At 45.5% G+C, this 6,517-nt stretch overlaps 1 pseudogene; it reads right to left on the minus strand.

The window, feature by feature from the left end:
• Window positions 1-1,051: 1,051 nt before the first annotated feature.
• On the minus strand, window positions 1,052-5,743 carry LOC149467512 (eEF1A lysine and N-terminal methyltransferase-like; annotated as a pseudogene).
• Window positions 5,744-6,517: the final 774 nt, after the last annotated feature.

Raw genomic sequence — 6,517 nt, forward strand, 5'->3', positions numbered from 1 at the left:
AGGATATGCTGTAACCTCTGGCAACCAATCACAATCACTGCCTGATCTGGTGTAGTAAACTTATTTTGAGTCTAGCTGCTACTTATTGTATGGCCCAGGGCAGGTGGAGAGCAAAATTCAATAAGGAGGGGGGGGGGAGGAGAGAGGTGGTGGGAGAAAGGGGAGTTGGGAAGGGGGGAGAATGGGGGTAGAGGGGTATGAGAGAGAGGTGAGGGGGAGAAAGGGGGTGGGGTGAGAGGTGTGAGAGAGAGAGACCCTAGCCCTGTCTTCAGTTCCTCCCGTGCCTCCCTGTCCCAGTCCGTCTGCCAGTAGGTATGTGTGATGCTCTGTACCTGACAGCAGCAGGCTGCGGCCATTCTGATTCTGGGTGATCTGCTCGTTCCCCTGCTCTGTGGCCTCTGGCTATCTGCACTCCAGCCCATCCTTGTCCTCTGGGCCCCTGGTCAGCTTGTCCCCTAGTTGTCGGAGCTGTGAGCCGAGAGGTTTCCATGCTCTGGGAGGCACCGCCGTTGGGGATGCTGCACCCGCTGCTGCTCAGTGTCAGGGGAAGTCTTCCTGCTCATAGGCTCTCAATCCTAGCTGCCCTCGATGCTCGCCTTCCCCCTGCTCCTGCTGCCACCGGGATCCTTCAAGACAAAGGGCTCAAGGGGCAGCTGCTTTTGGGCCCCACAACGATTGGGCCCGGGGCAGCTGCCAGTTTGCCTTGCGTTAAAGATGGCAATGAGAGCGCTGTGTTCTAGCAGCAGTAATGGACTTCCTGCTCTATTCCTGGAACAATATCCAGCTAGGATGAGCATTGCTCAGCCATTCACATGAAGCTTTGCATTTTTAGAATTAATACAAGGCCTTCTATGACTGGTTGAGCAAAGCTCAGGCTAACTTGTTTTTGTCCTGGAAATGGGACAGAAAGTCTCTAGCTGACTGCCTGGAACACAACACTGTATGCTGCACGCAGCTGAAGTAACATACAGTTTATACAGCAGGTGTATGTTTTAGTAATGGAAATGGTTTGTTTGGACCAGCTTGGCCCCAAAAAATATTTAAAATTAAATTAAACCTAGAGTTCTACTTTAATTAAGCACCACTGCTACCAGGATTTGAGTGTTAGTAAGATGCTGACAGAAGAGAAAAGAAGAAAAATGGAAAAAATAGAAAATTAAAGGGAAAAAAAAAAGAAGATATTATTATTATACAGTATTTATAAAGCACCAATAGTTCACTCAGCGCTGTACATTACAAAGGGGGACAGAACATGTGACAGAACAATACCAATACAATGCAAAACATGAGGGGATCGAGGGCCCTGCTCTTTCGAGCTTACAATCTAGAAGGGAATATATATAGATAGAGACACATACATATATACATACATATAACATCTGAATTTGTATTGTATGTGAATTCCTTTAAATTTAAAATGGGAAATCCTTTAGAAGAGTAGCTAATTATAGTCCCCTTTAAAGTGGTGTTCGGACTTTGACTTATTCATATTACATTAAGTGCAGAATATTACAGAAAGAATATTAGGACATAAGAAGAAGAAAAAAAAAAAGAAAGCCCAGCTTACTTATAAATATTGCAAAGTAATTGGCATGAGATAGTCCTACAGTAAGACTATCTACCACATAAAAGGTGTAACAAATTCTTCCAGAATCTCCATCACACAAGTCTAATGACACTTCCTGAGAACTCTGATTTTGGTTCAGGCGGTTACGGATTAGTGCATATTGCTGTTGTTCTTTCACTGCTGCCATTAGTTCATCAGGGCTTGAACAACGCAGCGGCTTGGCGCCCTCCTTAGCCATAATTTCCAAGACTTGTGGAAACCCTGGCATCAGTCGCATCACAAATAAAAATACTAGTAAAGGAAACTGACTGCCAGACTCATTGCTGCTGCTTCTGATACTTGATGAACTCGAACCATCCATCCACCTTGGTAGAACTGATTTACTAGTTTGTCCAAGACGTGGCCTTGAGCCAAAGATACACAAACATATCGTCCGCCATATTGCAAGACACAACCAATTTCAACCAGCAACTTTGTAGCAGTTTCCAGAGTTCTTTCTTCTGTATCAGGGAGTATGGCATCCAATGTCCCCTTATCCAACACAGCCTGAAAGTGAGAATCAGAAAATGTAGTCTGTGTGGCATCCATCAACTGATATGTCATCAGAGGTCTTCGTTTGGCATTTTGCTCGTTCATTTGGCGAATGACCACTTCACTCAAAACAATATTGGTCAGATTCTGGCATCCAGCATCATATAGCCTTTCACTTTGCCACAGCCCACCACTAGCACCTGCAAGAAACAAGATGTACAAACCAGTTATGTAAAACCTGGACCTGTCACCACCTTCTATCATTGAATGAATGCAGTGTAGAGTAGGTGGTGAAAGGATCTTTCCTTTTTCCCATAATTAATTCTTACAACACTTATTAAAGCTCGGTAAAGCGCTCTAGTGAAAGTATATTTAAAGATAAAACTTTGGATAAAGTAGAGGAGGGTTAAAGCAGAACTGAAGTCCACAAATACTAACCTCCTGACACTGGAATCATCTTCTCTGATTCTTCTGGATGCAGGACTTCAGATGTCACTTAGGGGTACGGAGAATGTGCATGTGCAGCTCAGTGTACATTCTAGAGAAGATAGTGATTAGGGAGATAAGTTTTTTTTATTGGTTTTAGAACGTAAAAATTAGAGCCTGTCATTGACTTGTACAGGTTGTGACTGAAAGCGAACAAATGTGGCTCCCAGGTGCATCCATGTGCATAAGTCCTTAAAAATTAACTACACTGCATCTGAGCAACACAAATCAAAAACACTATTTAATTCATTTTTAATATTCAAAGCAAACTCCCCCATCCATCCATGTCTAATTTTTTATTTTGCTGAGAAATCACTTTGAAAAACAGCCCAAGCATTTTTAGCTGTGGCCATCTTGAGTAAGGGCAGATGATTCCTGTAGCATTTACTTCCTGTAATCCATCTGCTCTTAGCTCAGGCATGCAAACAGGGTGTTTGCTTAGCCAAGAAAGCCCCTCCTCCCCCCTAAAGATTCCTGGGATGTAGGACATCATTTGCCTAGGCACAGAATCTAGGGTGTAACTGAAGAAATGTATATAAAAAAAAAAAAAAGTTTAAAACAGGTAAATGCAATATACTTTCCTATCTATTGCTAGCAGCATAAGGATTAAACATAGTCAATGTTGACTGAAAGAGTGAAGTTTCTTAAGGGTATATGCACATATGCCTAACAAAATGAAATGTACACCAGATGGTGCTGGCAGAAAGATCCTGCAGAAAAACCTGGTCCGAAGTGCAAATGGTCCGCAATTTTTTTTTGTTCCGCACTAGAATCGGATCGCATGGGTATTCACACCTATGTGATCCGATTCTGCACATCGCACCGCGTTTTGCGGACTGATTTCGGGGTGTTATTAACTTAACATACACACCTGCAGCGGTTCACAAGAACGGGGTGCGATTCTGATGCAGTGCAAAATTCGCTGCGAATTCCGCACTGCATCAGTGTGAACCCAGCCTTAGAATCACTGAAGGCTGAGATCATTCCGCACTTGTACAGCTGCCTAGTGAATGACTCAACCAGGGACAGGGAGCAGGGCCTCTCTCCCCATTAGCCCGGAGGCACCCGCTATGCCAGTCCAGAGTCCGGAATACATGACAGCGGCACCGATACCAGGGGTATATGAAAGCAATTAAGCAGTAGTGCAGCCGCCCAAAATGCTTCCACCTAATAGACAGGAGTTCGCTTGTCAGTTTTACACACAATCCCGGTGGCTGCAGCTGATGGACCCAGTGCGTATGGGTCCATCGGCCTCATTCACACTGGGCATTTTAATCCGTGCAGGCCCATGGTTACCGGCACAGGGATGGACAGGCGTTTAGGGCATCTCTCTGTCGGCTGTCCCATAGCTGTTAACTGGGATGCAATAAATGCACGGGCACAGCTGCTGCTCCCAATGTGACATTCCTGTTGGTGGGGGCGCAGAGTCCCAAATGAACCCTAGGTTGTGTTTGGATAGAAGCATCCACATAGATGTCATAATGGCAGCAGCAGCTGTGTCCGTGCAACCGCTGCATCCCAATTAACTGCTATGGGACAGCCGACAACGGGATGCCCGGAACACCTGTCCATCACTGTGCTGGTAAACACAGCCCTGCAAAAGGCACAGATTTCATTCACACTTCTGTAACTCCAAAGTCGTGCGATTTCCATTGTGACTTTGATGTAACTTTGGATGGGTGCGACTTTGGCTTTACTGTTGCATTGATAACATTAACCTCTTCCGCACCACCGTATAGCAGAAATACTGCTACAGGGAGGCACAGGTGCGAAAAATCTCATATATATACATGATTTTGCAGTTCTGGGTAGGGGGCGTGCGCGCCCTACCCACTCTGCCATTCACGGGCTCAGCTGTCAATCACTGGGTCCCAGCCCGTGATTCCCTGTGAGCACCTGGCGTTCACAGATCTCTTCCCTGTCAGCTCCTGCACACTGCTTTGTATGGCTTTGCATAGCAGAGCCATACAAAGCAGTGTGCTTACAGTGTAAAGCACACACACACAGTAAAGCAGCACACAGTTAACCCTTTGATCGCCCCACATGTTAACCCTATCCTGCCCAGTGCCATTAGTACAGCATCAGTGCTTTATTAGCACTGATCACTGTATTGGTGTCACTGGGGATGTCAGTGACACAAAGTCAGTTCTCCCCCAGTGTCTGAATGCCCGCCGCATTCCTGCTATAAGTTGCTGATCGCCATTACTAGTTAAAAAAAAAGAAAAAAGCATATCTACTGCCATTTGTAAATGCTATAACTTTCACGCAAGTCAATTCGTTTATGTATTGGGATTTTTTTTTTTAGCAAAGACATGGAGCAGAATACCTTTTGGCCTAAATTGATGTAGAGATTTGATTATTTACTGGACATGTTTAATAGCAAAAAGTCAAAAGTGTAGTTTTTTTTTTTCAAAATTGTCAATCTTTTTTTGTTTATAAACGCAAAAAATAAAAACCGCACAGGCAATCAAATACCATCAAAAGAAAGCTCTGTTTGTGGAGAAAAAAAGACGCAAATTTAATTTGGGTACAGCATTGCACGACCGCGCAATTGTCAGTTAAAGTAACAGCTCTGTATCGCAAAAAAATGGCCCGGTCAGGAAGGGGGGTAAATCAAATGGTTAAGATGCGACTTTCATGTAACTTTTGAGAGTTTACATTGCAGTCTATATCACTCCAGTCACATGAAAGTCACATGAGTAGCACAGGAACCTTTTTAAAGTCGCTGCAACTTTGGTTGCATGGATTTGAACAGCTTCCATTGAAATACATGGGTTGCAACTTGTCATGTGACTTTTGTCAAGTTTATTTTTTCCCCAAGTCGCACAAGGGTGAATGGAGCCTTGAACACTATGTGAGGGAGGCCAGGCCTTGGAGTGTTACTGCATTCAGATCCATAGGAAACTGAACACAGGGTTCTGTGCTGGAGCCCTAATGCAGAGCTCACAGGAGGGAGTGAGAGAAGGGAAGGCAGCCAGCAGTCCATGTACACACCTTGTGTTTCGGTTGAATGTATTTGTGCAGCACACCACACAGCTCCAAGTATCCGCCATACCACTCGAAGGCCCGCTCCCCCCTGCGCTGGAAGAACTGCTGCCAGTACTCGCTGGAGGAGAACTCCTTACTGCTCTTCGGTAACAGATTCATCTGCCCACCATCACTGCCTCAGTCACCGCATGGAGCACACAGCCAACACTTCCGGGTCACAGCTGTCCAGCTCCTCATTGGCCACATTCTTCCACAAAAGGTTTTTCATTGGAAAAGCTGGCTGAAGACTGGAGCTCCACTTTCGACAGAAAACATGTGACCTCCATTCCACCATTTGTTTTTGTTAATGAACGTTAAAACATTTGGAGTGGAGGTCACATGTTTCCTGTCGACTGGAGCTCCACTCTACAGCCTCTGCTTGTTTGTTGCATTAAAGTTCACTAGCAAAAAAAAGGGGAGTGGAAGTCATGTGTTTCCTATTAAAAATGGAGCTCCATTCTGCAGCCAGACTCTATTGTAGAGGAGACTGGGGGCCGGAAGTGGGAGGAGCCAAAGGAAAGGCCGTGGGAGGAGACTGGGGACCGGAAGTGGGAGGAGTCTGAGGGAGGGCAGGAAGTGGGAGGAGACACGAGTGTTGCTTAGCAACCCCAACACCACTGCTCAGTCTGCAGCTGGCTCTCCTGGGATCAACATCGATTCGGCGTTGCTGAGTGGCAGACCAACGGACCAATGGATTGCGAAGCCTGTGCAAGCAGGTGGAGCCAGCAACATGTGGGCGGTGATCATTTCATCTCTGAGCGAATGAAGGAGGAGATTGCGGAGCAGGGGGCGAGTACAGTGTATCTTTTATATTAGTATATATATGAATGATCGGTGAGGTAATTGGTTGTAGGCGGAGCTGTGGTCTGCAATCATCGGGTGATGGGACAGAATGTCATGTGTATG

This window comes from Staurois parvus, unplaced genomic scaffold, assembly GCF_062004578.1.
Source record: "Staurois parvus isolate SC_StPar_1 unplaced genomic scaffold, SC_StPar_1.0 ptg000106l, whole genome shotgun sequence".
Taxonomy (NCBI): domain Eukaryota; kingdom Metazoa; phylum Chordata; class Amphibia; order Anura; family Ranidae; genus Staurois; species Staurois parvus.